Below are 18,635 nucleotides of genomic sequence, written 5' to 3'. Positions count from 1 at the left end.
AGTGAATACTGAGTGCTATCAGGTAACTGGTATTTATTTTGATGATAGCTAAGCTACTATATGGCTAGTAAACTGGGGCAACTGTAAGGAAACTAATCATTAACAATTACAGTAACTGGCTATAGTAAACTGGGGCAAAATGTAAGAAGGAAAGCTAATTAAGGATTGTCATGAGCAACTGAGAAAGTTCTAAATAAACAAGTGGGACGTTCAAGGGCTGGCACCAGAACGTGTCATTTGTTCGGGCATTTGATTTCCCTAAGAGGGCTAGTTTTTTTCACGGGACTTCCTATGTATGTGTACAAAATGTTTTAATGGGTTTCATAGTAAAGACATGTCATTTAACTCTAAAAATGTATTACCTATAAATGTGGCATGAACAAAAGCAGTCATGGTGTTTTCTTCTGATCGTCAAACAAATCACTTCAAAAAGTAGTAGTAGACTGTGGCAATTGTAAGGACGTCGGTCCAAAATAATTCCAGCATCCTGCTTTCCTTAAATTTTCAAGTGGCTGAAATTATCTCAGTTGAGAACAGTGGAGGCTGCTGAGGGGAGGATGGCTTATAATAATGGCTGGAACGGAGCAAATGGAATGGCATTAAACCATGTGTTTGATGTATTGAATAATATTCCACCCATTCCGCGCCAGCCAATACCACGATCCCGTCCTTCCCAATTAAGGTGCCACCAACCTCCTGTGGTGGAGATAACATCCTATTGAACGGAACAGCGCCCTTCTGCCTTACTGAATGTAGCCCATGTACAGTATCTGATGCTGTCTGGCCAAAAAGAGTATGACATTGAAGATGAAATATTGAATTCAGATTTATAGAGGAGTGATGAGACGACTCAAGGAATCTCCAACAGGTTTTCCAGATCCAATATTATTTTAATACACTGTGGTGGAAGGATTGCATGCATAAAAAAAAAACTTGAAAATAAATGTTCAGATGCATGTCTTATAGGCTACTAACTCACACACAATAGGTGGGCCCAAAACTGCCCATTGCCTGGTACGGCAACTGCTCAGCCCACAACCGTAAGGCTCTCCAGAGGGTAGTGAGGTCTGCACAATGCATCACTGGGGGCAAACTACCTGCCCTCCAGGACACCTACACCACCCGATGTCACAGGAAGGCCATAAAGATCATCAAGGACAACACCACCCGAGCCACTGCCTGCTATCATCCAGAAGGCGAGGTCAGTACAGGTGCATCAAAGCAGGGGCCGAGAGACTGAAAAACAGCTTCTATCTCAAGGCCATCAGACTGTTAAACAGCCACCACTAACATTGAGTGGCTGCTGCCAACATACTGACTCAACTCCAGCTCACTTTAATAATGGAAATTGATGGAAATTGATCAAAAATGTATCACTAGCCACTTTAAACAATGCCACTTAATATAATGTATATGTATATACTGTACTCTATCATCTACTGCATCTTGCCATCTTTATGTAATACATGTATCACTAGCCATTTTAAACTATGCCACTTTTATGTTTACATACCCTACATTACTCATCTCATATGTATATACTGTACTCGATACCATCTACTGCATCTTGCCTATGCCGTTCTGTACCATCACTCATTCATATATCTTTATGTACACATTCTTTATCCCTTTACACTTGTGTGTATACGGTAGTAGTTGTGGAATTGTTAGGTTAGATTACTCGTTGGTTATTACTGCATTGTCAGAACTAGAAGCACAAGCATTTCGCTACACTCGCATTAACATCTGCTAACCATGTGTATGTGAAAAATAACATTTGATTTGATTTGTACACACAAGCTTGTTAGCTAGCAGGCTAACATTTGCTCTGGTCCAACGCTAAACCAACTTGGAAGTTAAGAGACATTCAAAGTTCCTCCATAGAAGCCACTCCTCCGTAGGTACAATTCTGTGGGCCTAATTCAGATCATGCATGTCATAACAAGATGCCCAGCGCATCAAGGCAAGCTTCCTCTCTCCTCACCCTCAAAATTTCAGTTGCAGCTCACACCCTACATTGTGACTGGCAGCACAGTGTGTGTGTTTGTCTTTCATTATGCTGTTACGATAAAACACAATTTGTTCTTAATGATTTTAAACACTGATTGGTAAAGTAATTAAATGTTAAGCTATTGAATGAAAAAAATGATGGTTCTGTTCAGAACCAAACAATTGGAAAATAATTTATGGTCCAACCACTGGTAGAGAACTGCAATGTATTGACATACAGTGCCTTCAGAAACTATTCACATCCCTTGACTTTTTCTATATTTTGCTGTGTTACAGCCTGAATTTAAAATGGATTAAATTGAGATTCTTTGTCACAATCCATATTGGAAAATCATTTCTGTTCCAACCACTGGTACAGAATAAAAATATATATTTTTAAATGCATCCTGTTTGCAACAAGGCACTAAAGTAATACTGCAATGTGGCAAAGCAATTCACTTTTTGTCCTGAATGCAAAGTGTTATGTTTGGGGCAAATCCAATACAACACATTACTGAGTACCACTTTCCATATTTTCATGCATAGTGGTGGCTGCATCATGTTATGGGTATGCTTGTAATCATTAAGGACGGGGGAGTTTTCAGCATAAAAATAAACTGAATAGAGCTAAGCACAGGCAAAATCCTAGAGGAAAACCTGGTTAGGTCTGCTTTCCACCAGACACTGGGAGATGAAGTCACTTTTCAGAAGGACAATAACCTAGAACACAAGGCCAAATCTAACATGGGAGTTGCTTACCAAAAAGACAGTGAATGTTACACTGGAGTTGCTTACCAAGAAGACAGGGAATGTTCATGAGTTACAGTTTTGACTTAAATCTGCTTGAAAATATATGACAAGACTATAAAATGGTTGTGTAGCAATGATCAACAACTAGTTTGACAGAGCTTGAAGATTTTTGAAAATAATAATGTTGCACAATCCAGGTTTGAAAAGCTCTTAGAGACTTATCCAGAAAGACTCACAGCTGTAATCACTGCCAAATGGGATTCTAACATGTATTCACTCAGGGGGTTGAATAGTTATCTCTTCAAGATATATTAGTGTTTTATTTATTTTTTACATTGTATAATTTTTCTTAAACTTTGACATTACAGAGTATTTTGTGTAGATTGTTGACAAAGAATTACAATGAAATACATTTTCATTCCACTTTGTAACACAACAAAATGTGGATAGAGTTAAAACCTATGACACCTCCGACAACATCCGGTGAAATTGCAGAGCACGAAATTCAAAAAGACAAAAATCGTAATATTAAACATTCATGAAAATACAAGTGTCAAACTTTTTCAACCAGCACAGGTGTCACAAAATCACAAATAGCGATTAAATAAATCACTTACCTTTGAAGATGTTTGCAATCGCAAGGGTCCCAGCTACACAATGCATGGTCGTTTGTTCAATAAAGTCCTTCTTTATATCCAAAAAAGTCAGTTTAGTTGGCGCCAATGATCTCAGTAATCCACTCGTTCAACATGCATACAAATGAATCCAAAAAGTTAGCGGTATTGTTCGTCCAAACAAGACATGCGATGTTTCTAATTAATCCTCAGGTACTTTAATATCTAAATAAATTATTATATTTAAGACGGAGAATAGTATGTTCAATAGGTAAGATAAATAACGAAGAGCGCGCACCTCGTTCATGTGCCAACAAGACTATTTTTTTAATGAGAGACACCCTGTAGTTTTTCCAAATACTTGCTAATTTTCAAAAAACAAGCCTGAAACTCTTTCTAAAGACTGATGACATCTAGTGGAAGCCATAGTAACTGCAATCTGGGTCCTATCTATTTGTATTTCCCATAGGCTAGCACTGAAATGGCCTGTGACCTCAAAAACTAAAAATTCCAGATGGATTTTCCTCTGGTTTTCGCCATATCAGTTCTGTTATACTCACATACATTATTTTAACAGTTTTAGAAACTTCAGAGTGTTTTCTATCCAATGCTACCAAGTATATGCATATCCTAGCTTCTGGGCCTGAGTAACAGGCAGTTTACTTTGGACACGTCAGTCATCCGAAATTCCGAACAATAACCAGTCTTCATAACAGGTTATTAAGTGGTGTGAGGCACTGTAAGTATCACATGTTGAAACTCATATTTTCCCATTGACTGCTTTGTATTGACATAAGCTTCATGCTCTGTGAAGATATTTTTGTAAAAACGTCACAGAATGAGTTTTTGAGGCTGATAATGGGCTGCTTTGTTTTTGGTTAGAGAGGACCATATTTCACCCTTGCCTTTGCATAGCTTCCTGTCTATCTAGCTACCTTGTCTGTCTCCTCCCTCAGTGTTTATTCAGGTCGCCATGACACCTCAGACCTTTTTATTGCCTAAGTGCAATTTTGCTTGTTGTGTTGTGTCTCTGCCCAGAGTTAACTTTGTCTGTTTTTTTATTTTATTTATACTCTTCTCTGTGAAAGACCTTCCCTCTATGCTGAAAATAAGCTAGGCTCGTTTGAATGACATCATAGTGGAGAATCAACAACTTACAAACATCTTGTGATACAGATATAGAAGATCTTGTAGGCCTACATCACACACCACTTTTTCTTTCTTAATAGAATAATTGAGTTCTGATCTCTTTACCTATTTTATTGTTCATTGACAGGACCAATACATAGTAAGTAAAGTGTGAAATGTCAACATAGAGAGAATTTAAGGGCACAGTCAGCTGAGCTGGGGCTTGAACCGCCTGCCGCCAAAGGGGCATGTGGGGTCAAGAGTCAGGAGCTTAGACCACTACACCAGAATCTGGCACAACAGGCCACTTATTAATTTGATTTTCAGGTCTTGCTAAGCTGCACTCTATACTCCTCTGTAAACTGCTCAGCTCTGTATACTCGTCGCAAGACCAACTGGTTGATGCTGGTTTATATGTTTTTTTTAAACAATATGTTTATTGATCTTTAACAAGACATATATAAGCAGAAATATTACATGAAAAAAATTACAGTGAAAACCACATGAAAAGCTAACAGCAACAACAAATATAAAAACATCTAAGAAACATCTAAGACAAAACAAAAGTGTGACAGACGCATAAAACCACCAAATACATTTTACAGTGGTCTAATTCAATAGAATTTAACATATTTGGGACAAATTTCAGGTGAAACACAATGCCACAAGCCAATCGGATATCTCACCACCACCCCACATGCATACAAAGCATAGTACACTATCCAGAGTTCCCTTCATTTAGCCAATATTTCACCCACATCACAATGCTCAACAAAATCCAAAAATGGTCCCCAAACATTGTCAAAAGTGTCTTGTTTACCCTTAACCGTATATGTTATTTTTTTCCATTGTTAGGCAGGACGACATTTCCCTAAGCCATTGAGCAATACTAGGCGTGTTCACACTTTTCCAGGCAAGGATCTATCAGGCGTTTTGCTATAAGTGTTTGTACTTGGTTCTTTCGATGAGGATTGATTGGGTACAACCCCAGGATAAACACTTTGGGATGGAGAGGCAATTTTACTGATACTATTTGGGATATCATATGTGATACATCCTTCCAAAAATCTTGAATTTTCTCACAATCCCACAGACAATGAAACAGAGTCCCTTCAGAGTGATTGCACTTGTAGCATATATCTGGAACTGTACTATTATACTTATTTAACTTATCAGGGGTTACATATGTTTGCATCAACCAATTGTGTTGCATTAGTTTAGCCGAGTATTCACAGTCTGTGTCTGAGCCTTAGTACATATACTACTCCGTTCGTCCAAGACTATGTTCTCCTGAATATCTTCTTTCCAAGAGTTCAGTTTGTGTGCAGAGGATTCGGTTGAGGCAGACTCTAGCATATTGTATAGAGCTGAAATTCTACCATTATCATTACAATGAGTTGAGATTGTATTTTATAAAGTGGACAGAAGGGGTTAAGTTAGGTTTTGGTTCTGGGCAGCCATGAGGAAGCTCCTAAACTGTAAATATAAAAAATACATGTTTTCTAGGAATTTAATATTTTACTATGTGTTCTTCAAATGATTTAAAAATACCTTCTTTATACAGACCTCAAACTTTCCTTAAACCTTTGCTGGCCCATAGTTAGAAACCCAGATCAGCTCTCCCAGGAGTGAAACTGTGATTTCCCCAGATAGGACTAAAACATGACAAAGAATGCGCTTCAGCAAGGAACTTCCGCACCTCATACCAAACATTGATTGTATTAAAAACAAAGGGATTTTTTTTTTATGTGTGTGTCTTGATATCAGCTGAGTAAATGTAGAGGTCAAGGGGTAATTTGGGTACAACTGAAGACATTTCAATCTCCATCCACGAAGGGAGAGACTCGGAGGTAAAATAGTACATAGCAGTGCGAAGCTGAGCTGCCCAGTAGTACCACTGGATATTAGGCAAATGGAGCCTCCCTCTGTCATACACTAGGTACAATAAGGACAAGCGAACTCTGCGACGTCTGTTATTCCAGATAAATATAGTGAACATCTTTTTAAGCCTTGTAAAAAGGGATGGTGGCGGTGGCAAGGGAATGTTCTGAAATAGATACAACAGTTTTGGGAGGACATTCATTTTCAGAATGTTAATCCGGCCAATTAAAGATATAGGTAAAGATGACCATCTATCTATCTATCGATTGAGTTATTGAATCTACGACAGGGACATAGTTAGTTGAGACTATACGGTCAATCTCTGGCACAATACGAATGCCGAAGTCAGAAGTGTAGGTCTACGTCTTTCCTCCTCCTTTAGCATAATAATTGAGGATTTTGCCGTTTTTATTTTGTATCCCGAGAACACCCCACACTCTTTGATTAGGTCCAAAAATGTGGGTATGGAATTACACAAGTCTGTAAGAAACAAAATGACGTTGTCTGCATAAAGTGCAATTTGATGTTCCATCTGATCTATTCTGATACCTGAAATATTGGGGTGGGACCTAGCAGGTATGGATAGAGGCTCAATGGCTAGGATAAACAGGAGAGGAGAAAGAGGGCAGCCCTGCCTAGAACCCCTGCAGATGTCAAAAGGTTTAGATAGCGTATTAGTTGTAAGGCTCTCTGCAGTGGGATTTGTATATGTAAATATCCATTTACAAAAGCTCTCACCACAACCAAATTGAGTTAACACTTAAAGAGGTAGGGCACTCAACCCTGTTGAAGGCCTTCTCTGTGTGTCCGACGACCCAATTCTAACATGTAGAACATTTAGCAGTCTCCTAACATTATGAAATCTTTGACGACCTTGAATAAAGCCATTTTGGTATCTACCCACCACATCCGGGAGATAACCCTCCAACCTCCTCGCAAGTGCTTTACAAAGAACCTTAGTGTCAGAATTCAAAAGTGAAATAGCACGATAGGAATCACATTTAGTATGCACCATTTTCGTAAGATTCCAAAAACATCTCCAGGAGGGGAGTGCACAGTTTGTTCTTAAATCTCTTGTAGATGTCAATGGGCAGACCATCTGGGCCAGATGCCCTCCCCGCCCTCATTCTATCAATTGCATTAGAAATTTCAGCTCAGCATTAAGAATATCCTTAGATTCATCTGAAATATTAGGAAACTCCAATCTATCGAAAAAGCTAGCCTAGGTATCAGTTTCAGGAGGATATTCTGATGCATATTTTTTTCATAAGAGGACTTAAAGGTATTGTTAATCTCCCAAGGGTCTACCATCACAGCTCCCCCTGCATCCTGAATTGAATTGATTGCTCTCTCTGCTTGCTGCTGTTTGATTCGCCAGGTCAAAAGATTCCCAGCTTTTTCACCCTGGTCATAATATGATTGTTTTAGTCTCAATAAGCTTGCTGCAGCTCTACCCGCAGAAATTATTTTATATTGTGCCCTGAGCAAGAGCAACTCCTTGTGTGCACCTGTGGAATTAGTGACGAATATTTCTCTCCCCAGAGTTTTAATTTTGTTATGAAATAATTTCAATTTTTGACGAGTATTTTTTGACTTGGAGCTGGTGAAATTTATAATTTGACCCCTTATAAAGATTTAAAGGCTTTGCATCTAGTACAAGCTGAAGTCTGTGTTGTATTAATTGAAAAGTATAGGTCTATTTTCTGTACAATGTATTCTGTAAAACTTGTATCTTGCAGCCATTTAGGTTGGAAGCGCCATTTAGGTGGGTCACCTACTAAATTAGAATCGGAATATATAAGAGATGCTGGAGCATGGTCAGAGATGACAATGTTATCATAAAAGCGATCTTCAATTTTAGAGCGTAATGCTGCTGAGATCAAAAAATAGTCGATTCTGGAATAGGTCTGGTGAGTGCTAGAGTAACAGGAGTACTCCACATCATCTGGTTTCGTTTCTCTCCAAAAAAGTTTAAATCCTTCATAAAATGCTCTGTGGTTTTCCTAGACTGGGTGTGGGAGTAGTTGGAACCCGAGGTGTGATCTTTACCAGGATCTAAAGTGCAATTAAAGTCTCCTGAAACAATATAATTACCTGGAATTGTGGAAAGGTTTAAAAACAAATCGTTAAAGGCCACCTCTTGCATATCTTAGAAATGTCGCCAGACAATGGATTTGATTCTTGCAAAAATATGATCTTCGCCTGAAGTTGTTTTAATCTACTTATTACCTGTTTTATTTTGGTGATTTTATTTAATGGAGAGATCTGGGAAGAACATAAATAGCCAATTCTTGTAGAGTACTCTGCCTTTCACCCTGCCTGCATTCACCACGCGCTTTTTATCTTTATAGTTTAAGAACTTCATTATCAGAGCCTTCGGGGTGCGTTGGAGTCGGCTCTCTCAATGATCAAAGGAGAGTGGAGTGGCTCCATCTCCAGAGCCTCGGGAAGCCAACGCTCTAGGAATGAGAAAGCATTGCTCCCCTCAACGCCTTCCGGGAGATGTACTAGTCTCAAGTTCAATCTCCTGCTGCGGCCCTCCAAATCAATTAGTTTAGAGGAAAGCGATTCAACCTTTTCCTCAAGAGTGGTGGTCGTTGCCTGCAGGGCTATAATGTTGTATTCGGTTCGAGAGATGCGTTCCTCAGCCTGAAAGATTTTCCCAGCACATTCTTTGACTTCCTTTTCAACATTGTACACTGTAGAGTACATTTTCGAATTTGATAGAGAATTCCGCATTCATATCTTTTGTCACGTTCCTGACCTGTTGTCTGTTATTTTTGTATGTGTTTAGTTGGTCAGGGCGTGAGTTGGGGTGGGCATTCTATGTTTTGTGTTTCTATGTTTAGGCCATTTGTAATTAGCCTTATATGGTTCTCAATCAGAGACAGGTGTTTGTCGTTTCCTCTGATTGGGAACCATGTAAAGGTAGGGTGTTCACACTGTTTGTTTGTGGGTGGTTGTCTTCCGTGTCTGTATTGTATGTTCGTACCACACGGGACTGTAGCGTTTTGTTTGTAGTCTATTCCTGTTCGTGAGTTCTTCGTGTTATATGTAAGTTCTCTATTTCAGGTCTGTCTTCGTTTGTTTTGTTATTTTGTAATTATTCCAAGTGTTGTTTCGTGTTCATCTTCGTGGTTGAATAAATTCATTAGGTTCTCAAAACCCGCTGCATTTTGGTCTGATCCCTACTCCTCCTCTTCGGACGAAGAGGAGGAGAACAAGCGTTACATCTTTGATGGCCTTGAGGATATCTTCGGAGCTAACGGCATTGCACATGTTTATCGTCTCAGTCTTGCTTCCACCACTAGCATATCAAGCTATCACGACACCTTCATCAGACTCAAAACTTTCACTCGTTAAGTCTGGCTTTTTGGTGTGACTTTTCTTTGTCGGCATTGCGGGTTTCGGAAGCTAATAAACTATTACTGTTTTCCTGGTACATTAAGCTTAAGGGTGAACTTATTTCAGGATTCATTTCAAATTTGTAGCGGAGCTAAAAAAGATGAGACTGATCAGCCCCCAGTTGATGCTTATTTATAAAACTCTCTTAGGCCTCACTCCCCCCTATCTGAGATATCTACTGCAGCCCTCGTCCTCCACATACAACACCCACTCTTCCAGTCACATTCTGTTAAAGGTCCCCAAAGCACACACATCCCTGGGTCACTCTTCTTTTCAGTTCGCTGCAGCTAGCGACTGGAATGAGCTGGAACAAACACTCAAACTGGACAGTTTATCTCAATCTCTTAATTCAAAGACTCAGTCATGGACATTGTTACTGACAGTTGTGGCTGATTTGCATGATGTATTGTTGTCTCTACCTTCTTGCCCTTTGTGCTGTTGTGCCCAATAATGTTTGTACCATGTTTTGTGCAGCTACCATGTTGTGCTGCTGCCATGGTGTGTTGCTACCATGTTGTTGTCATGTTGTGTTGCTACCATGCTGTGTGTCATGTGTTGCTGCCTTGCTATGTTGTTGTCTTAGGTCTCTCTTCATGTAGTGTTGTGTTGTCTCTCTTGTCGTGATGTGTGTTTTGTCCTATATATTATTATAATATATATTTTTTTTAATCGCAGCCCCCGTCCCCGCAGGAGGCCTTTTGCCTTTTGGTAGACCGTCATTGTAAATAAGAATTTGTTCTCAACTGACTTGCCTAGTTAAATAAAAGTTCAATTAAATAATTAAATAAGCTGCCGAGACCCTGCCATGCCTCTCCACCCACCCTCCCCTCTGCCCCCTTCTTCGCCTACAGTAGCCCAACCTGAGACTAATTCAGATCACTTTCCCAAAACTGGTGCCCCTAAAATGGATTAAGGAGGTTAACCTATCATCTTTAACTAAATTTCACGGACTCTTCTCCAAGCCTGGCTGCTCTCTGTCTTCTTTATTGTCTGCTTTATTGAGTCCTCAGACAGGATGGGTTCCATGGGAACAAGCAACATGGGTTGAGCTGTCTCTGTAAATTGCTGGATTAACACACTCTCAAAGCAATTCAAAGGCTATTCAATCTTGTGTTGTTAAAATGTCAGCATTTGACCAAAACACTACCATGGAACATTGACATGGCAATGACTACAGATACCAGAGACAAAAGCTGAGAAGCTTTAACAGTTTATTGGACAGTTCATTGAACCCCTTTGACCTTTTAGTTTACCTTTAACCTTTGCTGAAAATGAAACTCATATTTAGACCCAATGATTTATCCACGCACCCCTGAGAGACCCTCTTAAGGTTGTGAGATCAAAAGGATGTAAGCAGTTCACATTCTTAGGCTTATTCCCATCATCTGTCATTCCACTTCTCTGTACACCGCATGTGTTCACCATTGTCGTCCAGTGAATCTATGTATCAACCTAAAATGTAATGTTCCATTGGAGAGATGAATCTGCATACTGTTTCACAGTATTTTCTCTGTCAAATCAAATCTATTTATAAAGCCCGTTGTGACATTAGCTTATACAGAACCCAGCCTAAAACCAAAAAGAGCAAGCAATACAGTTGTAGAAGCATGGTGGCTAGGAAAAACTTCCTAGAAAGGCAGGAACCTAGGAAGAAACCTAGAGAGGAACCAGGTTCTGAGGGGTGGCCAGTCCTCTTCTGGCTGTGCCAGGGGAAGATTATAAGAGTATATGGCCATTAAGGCCAGCAGGGTCAAATAATAATCACAGTGGTTGTAGAGGGTGCAACAGGTCAGCGCCTCAGCAGTAAATGTCAATTGGCTTTTCATAGCCGAGAATTCAGAGGTCGAGACAGCAGGTGCAGTAGAGAGAGAGGAAGAGAGATAGAGGGGGAAAGAGAGAGAGAGGGTCTAAAACAGCAGGTCCAGGACAATGGTATCATGTTCGGTGGACAGGTCAGGGTTCCATAGCCGCAGGCAGAACAGCAGAAGCTGGATCAGCAGCACGACCAGGTAGACTGGGGACAGGGACAGCCAGGATTATTCAGGCCAGGTAGTCCTGAGGCATTGTCCCTAGGGCTTAGGTCCTCCACAAGGGAGGGAGGGAGGGAGGGAGGGAGATGAGCTCCAGCATTTTTCAGCATTTTACAAAAAGATAGATTTAGAATGAGATGAACTTGGATTTTCCCACAAGGACATATACAGGATACTACCCTACACAACATAACCTTCACTCCAAATCAAAACTCAAAACCTGATTTTGGACAAAATTACTTGGAAGGATTCCTACTACCAAAGATTCTTATTCTGAAGGACTATAAAGCAAATGCTCAGGCAAACCAACGACCAGCAAAAGAAGCACAACAGAAACCTGAACAATTAATAAGGACTGAATGCTAAGTTAATGCTACCAAGCTTGCTAAAACAGAACAGATCTGACTGCAACTTCAATTAGCACTGAGGTGTGAAGTGAGAGGTGTCAAAGCCCTTGAGCCCAACAATAGCAGGAGAGTTTCACAGCCTTCCACACCCAAATGTAGAGACCTTTCAAGTCCCCTCTCTCTGTGCAGAGGTCGTTACAATCCAGTACACACTGGATGTAAAAAATGAGAAGGCACAGAAAGAATACAAAAATAAACTCCTTATGGAAAATCAAGAGACACTTTTTGCTGACTGCTATAAAATTTGGAATGTGTCTTTCACACAGACCATCCCCTGGCATGATGGAGTGATATATTAACACACTACCCCTCTGTTAAGGGGGGTGTTAGTGATGGGTGGAAACTCAAAATACTAGACAACGAGGACTCTGAGTTAGCCAATGTCAACCTGTTCAAGTCTGGAACAAAATTGGTAAAGGGCAACCCCAATGAGTTTCAGCTGGACTTTCACATAATCAAAGAGGGAGGGCAGCAGGAGAATCTCTCTCTTGAGAAAGATACCTCCACCCCAAGCATGTCAGACCAGACCTCTTCATTAAACAACCACACAGAGGAGCAACCCCAAGCCGGAAAGTCAACCTCCCAGCACAGAGCACTACTCCCTCCTTGAAATGAAGGATGAATTCACCCAGCTGGAGGTAAGGCAGGTGGAGCTAGAACAGCAGGTGAACACACTTCAGTCAGCACAAAATATAGTCCAGCACAACAACACCCCCTCAACCAGACCTGGAAAGCTGGAGGTGGAGAGAGACATGTCTGCACTCTGACTGTGGTGAGACAACATCAACAGGAGAAAGAGCAGGAGCAGGAGAATGACAGAGCACTAGATGAGAAAGTAAAAGTGCTGCAGGAGAAGGTGAGAATGATGACATGTGACAGAGAACAACCCATTAGAGAGCTGGCCATCCCTGCAGAGAAGCCAGGAGAACAGCCCACCTGAGATCCTGTCCATAGCCTCGACACCACAGCAGAACAGTCCACCACAAACCCTGACCATAGCCTCGACACCACAGCAGGACAGATAAATGAAGAACCCCAAGCCCATGGGATCCCACCACCTCTGAGCACCCCCTCCTGTCAGCCACCCCGATTGCCCTCCTGACCCCCCCCCCCCCCCCCCCCCCCCCCCCCCCCCACATCCACTGAGGACAGACACAAGCCACATATTGTACTCCTATACAAGAAAACAAACTTTTTCCCAAACACAGTGTCTAAACTCTGGTGTCCAAACACCCAGACCAGACCCAGACCCAGACCCTCTGTCTGAGGACCAACTACAGTCGTGGCCAAAAGTTTTGAGAATGACACAAATATTAATTTTCACAAAGTTTGCTGCTTCAGTGTCTTTAGATATTTTTGTCAGATGTTCCTATGGAATACTGAAGTATAATTACAAGCATTTCATAAGTGTCAAAGGCTTTTATTAACAATTACATGAAGTTGATGCAAAGGGTCAATATTTGCAGTGTTGACCCTTCTTTTCAAGACCTCCGCAGCAATCCGCTCTGGCATGCTGTCAATTAACTTCTGGGCCACATCCTGACTGATGGCAGCCCATTCTTGCATAATCAATGCTTGGAGTTTGTCAGAATTTGTAGGTTTTTGTTTGTCCACCCGTCTCTTGAGGATTGACCACAAGTTCTCAATGAGATTAAGGTCTGGGGAGTTTCCTGGCCATGGACCCAGAATATTGATGTTTTGTTCCCAGAGCCACTTAGTTATCACTTTTGCCTAATGGCAAGGTGCTCCATCATGCTGGAAAAGGCATTGTTCGTCACCAAACTGTTCCTGGATGGTTGGAAGAAGCTGCTCTCTGAGGATGTATTGGTACCATTCTTTATTCATGACTGTGTTCTTAGCCAAAATTGAGTGAGCCCACTCCCTTGGCTGAGAAGCAACCCACACATGAATGGTTTCAGGATGCTTTACTATTGGCATGACACAGGACTGATGGTAGCGCTCACCTTGTCTTCTCCGGACAAGCTTTTTTCCGGATGCCCCAAACAATTGGAAAGGGGATTCATCAGAGAAAATGACTTTACCCCAGTCCTCAGCAGTCAAATCCTTGTACCTTTTGCAGAATATCAATCTGTCCCTGATGTTTTTCCTGGAGAGAAGTGCCTTCTTTGCTGCCCTTCTTGACACCAGGCCATCCTCCAAAAGTCTTCGCCTCACTGTGCGTGCAGATGCACTCACACCTGCCTGCTGCCATTCCTGAGCAAGCTCTGTACTGGTGGTGCCCCGATCCCGTAGCTGAATTAACTTTAGGAGACGGTCCTGGCGCTTGCTGGACTTTCCTTGGCGCCCTGAAGCCTTCTTCACAACATTTGAACTGCTCTCCTTGAAGTTCTTGATGATCCAATAAATGGTTGATTTAGGTGCAATCTTACTGGCAGCAATATCCTTGCCTGTGAAGCCCTTTTTGTGCAAAGTAATGATGATGGCACGTGCTTCCTTGCAGGTAACCATCGTTGACAGAGGAAGAACAATGATTCCAAGCACCACCCACCTTTTGAAGCTTCCAGTCTGTTATTTGAACTCAATCAGCATGACAGAGTGATCTCCAGCCTTGTCCTCGTCAACACTCACACCTGTGTTAACGAGAGAATCACTGACATGATGTCAGCGTGTCCTTTTGTGGCAGGGCTGAAATGCAGTGGAAATGTTTTTGGGGGATTCAATTCATTTACATGGCAAAGAGGGACTTTGTAATTAATTGCAATTCATCTGATCACTCTTCATAACATTCTGGAGTATATGCAAATTGCCATCATACAAACTGAGGCAGCAGACTTTGTGAAAATGTATATTTGTGTCATTCTCAAAACTTTTAGCCACGACTGTAGGGTCACCCAGCCACGTAATAGTACACACACAAATGACCTGAGAGCACAGCAGGAAAGGAAGTGATTGAAAAAGCATTTTCTACTTTCCCCAATGCACAAGTGGTTATCTCCACCCTGCTACCACAAAAAAACTTCCACCCTGCTACTATACAGCGGGTAAACGCAAGTATTTCCTGTGACTGTGCCTCAAAACCAAATGTTTAGCTGGCCCACCACTCCACCCTGGACTTGAACAGCATTGGTTGCACTCTAGGTTACAGAGAGCTGGTAGTCCCATCCACCAACCTACCAGGTGTGAAACAGGGAAGGGACTCAGGGGTTATGCTAATTTGGTATAGAGCAGACCTATAGTACCAGTCAAAAGTTTGGACACACCTACTCATTCAAGGGGTTTTCTTTATTTTTACTATTTTCTACATTGTAGAATAATAGTGAAGACATCAGAACTATGAAATTACACACATGGAATCATGTAGTAACACTAAAAGTGTTTGCCAAGAGTGTGCAAAGCTGTCATTATGGCAAAGGGTGGCTACTTTGAAGAATCTGAAATATAAAATATACTTTTTTGGTTACTACATGATTCCATGTGTTATTTTGATGTCTTTGCTAGTATTCTACAATGTACAAATTGTACAAAATAAGAAAAATCCTGGAATAAGTAGGTGTGTCCAAACTTTTGACTGGTACTGTAACTCTATTAAATAATCAAAACAGGAAAATGTAACATTTCGCCAGATATTCAAAAGGAAATGATCTTAACAGAGAAATATTTCCTCCTGTGTGCTACCCATAACCCCCAACTAGAATCCCCATACTTTAATGAAGACAGCTTCCCCATCCTGGGGGGGGGGGGGGGGGGGGAATAAAACATTTCCAGGCCCAGGGAAATATACTAGTTTGTGGCGACCTAAATTCCAGAACTGGACAAGAACCTCAAACCCTCAGCACATAGGGGGACAAACACCTACCTGGAGGTGATAGCATTTCTTCCCCTATATGCCCCCCAGGAACAACTGCAACAACATAACCAACAAAAACAGGTCACTTCTCCTGCAGCTCTGTCACGCCCTGGGTATGTACATAGTCAATGGTAGGCTTCGAAGGGAATCCTACGGTAGGTGCATATAGGTACACATCTCTCGGTAGGTACACATCTCTTGGCACTAGTACTGTAGACTTCTTTATCAATGACCTCATCCCAGAGTCTCTCAGAGTGTTCACAGTCAGCCCACTGATCAGATCACAGCAAAATCAATGTCTACTTGAACAGAGCAATACTCAGTCATGAGCAGTGCTGGAAAAAGTACCCTATTATCATACTTGAGTAAAAGTAAAGATACCTTAATAGGAAATTACCCAAGTAAAAGTGAAAATCACTCAGTAAAATACTACTTGAGTAAAAGTCCACAAGGTATTTGGTTTCAAATATACTTAAGTATCAAAAGTATATGTCATTGCAAAAATGTGCTTTAGTATTCTTATATTAAGCAAACCAGTTGGCACAATTGTTTGTGTTATTTTAATTTGCGGATAGCCAGGGGCACACTCGAAACCTCAGACATCATTCAGAAACAAAGCATTTGTGTTTAGTGAGTCCACCAGATCAGAGGTAGTAGAGATGTCCAGGGATATTCTCTTGATAAGTGCGTGTATTGGACCATTTGTGTCCTGCTAAGCATTGAAAATGTAACGAGTACTTTTGGGTGTGAGGGGAAAATGTATGGAGTAAAAAGTACATCATTTTCTTTAGGACTGTAGTGAAGTAAAAGTAGAAGTTGTCAAAAATATAAATAGTGAAGTAAAGTACAGATACCTTTACACCACTGAACATGAGTGTCATGTTCGGACCTTTCTTTCCTTTGTTTTGTCTTTATTTAGTATGGTCAGGGCGTGAGTTGGGTGGGTAATCTATGTTTTCTATTTCTGTGTTGGTTTTCTGGGTTTGGCCTGATATGGTTCTCAATCAGAGGCAGCTGTCAATCGTTGTCCCTGATTGGGAACCATATTTAGGGAGCCTGTTTTCTGTTGGGTTTTGTGGGTCGTTGTTTTCAGTCTTTGTGTGTCTGCACCAGATAGAACTGTTTCGGTTTTCAAGTTTGTTGTTTTGTATTTTGAAGGTGTTCAGTTTATTGTCATTTATTAAACAAGATGAACACTAATCACGCTGCGCTTTGGTCCTCTCCTTCTTCCACAGAAGAAAACCATTACAGAACCACCCACCAAGAAAGGATCAAGCAGCGTGGTAACGGGCAGGAGCGGCAGCGATCGCAGGACTACTGGACCTGGGAGGAGAATCTGGACTATACAACTTGGGAAGAAATAGAGAGGTGGTCGGTCGACCCAGGGAGAGTGCCGGAGCCCGCCTGGGATTCGCTGGAGCAGGGCGAGGAGGGTTACAGGAGAATGGAGGAGGCTACACGCACACGGCAGCGCAACAGGAGAAAGAGGCAGCCCCAAAAATGTATTGGGGGGGGGGACACTGGGGGTTTGGCGAAGTCAGGTAGGAGAACTGCGCCAACTTCCCGTGCTTACCGTGGAGAGCGAGAGTACGGGCAGACACCGTGTTAGGCGGAAGAGCGCACGGTGTCTCCTGTACGTGTGCATAGCCCGGTGCGGTACATAGCACCTCGTATCGGCCGGGCTAGATTGGGCATCGAGCCAGGTGCCATGAAACCGGCTCTACGCATCTGGTCTCCAGTGCGTCTCCTCGGGCCGGGGTACATGGCACCAGCCCTACGCATGGTGTCTCCTGTGCGTGTACATAGCCCAGTGCGGCTTATTCCACCTCGCCACACTGGCATGGCTACAGTGAGCATCCAGCCAGGTAGGGTTGGGCAGGCTCGGTGCTCGAGACCTGTAGTGCGCCTCCACGGTCCGGCCTATCCGGTGCCTTCTCCAAGCACCAGCCCTCCTGTGGCAGCCCCACATACCAGTCCTCCTGTGGCAGTCCCTCGCACCAGCCCTCCGGTGCCTACACCACGCACCAGGCTTCCTGTGCGTCTCCAGTGCCCTGTAAGTCCTGTTCCTGCTCCCCGCACTTGCCCAGTGGTGCGTGTCCCCAGTCCAGTATCACCAGTTCCGGCACCACGCACCAGGCCTACTGTGTGCCTCAGCAGGCCAGAGTCTTCCGTCTGCCCAGCGGCATCTGAGCTGCCCGTCTGTCCAGCGCCATCTGAGCCGCCCGTCTGTCCTGAGCCATCAGAGCCAGCCCGTCTGTCCTGAGCCGTCAGAGCCGCCCGTCTGTCCTGAGCCGTCAGAGCCGCCCGTCTGTCCTGAGCCGCTAGAGCCCCCCGTCAGTCAGGAGCCGCTAGAGCCCCCCGTCAGTCAGGAGCCGCAAGAGCCCCCCGCCAGTCAGGAGCCGCAAGAGCCCCCCGCCAGTCAGGAGCCGCAAGAGCCCCCCGCCAGTCAGGAGCTGCCAGAGCCGCCCTTCAGTCCGGAGCCGCCCTTCAGTCCGGAGCCGCCCCTCAGTCCGGGGTTGCCCCTCAGTCCGGAGTTGCCCCTCAGTCCGGAGTTGCCCCTCAGTCCGGAGTTGCCCCTCAGTCCGGAGTTGCCCCTCAGTCCGGAGTTGCCCCTCAGTCCGGA

Source organism: Salvelinus fontinalis, chromosome 2 (assembly GCF_029448725.1).
Source record: "Salvelinus fontinalis isolate EN_2023a chromosome 2, ASM2944872v1, whole genome shotgun sequence".
Taxonomy (NCBI): domain Eukaryota; kingdom Metazoa; phylum Chordata; class Actinopteri; order Salmoniformes; family Salmonidae; genus Salvelinus; species Salvelinus fontinalis.
The sequence above is the reverse complement of the archived record's forward strand: the minus strand, read 5'-3'. Positions refer to the sequence as shown.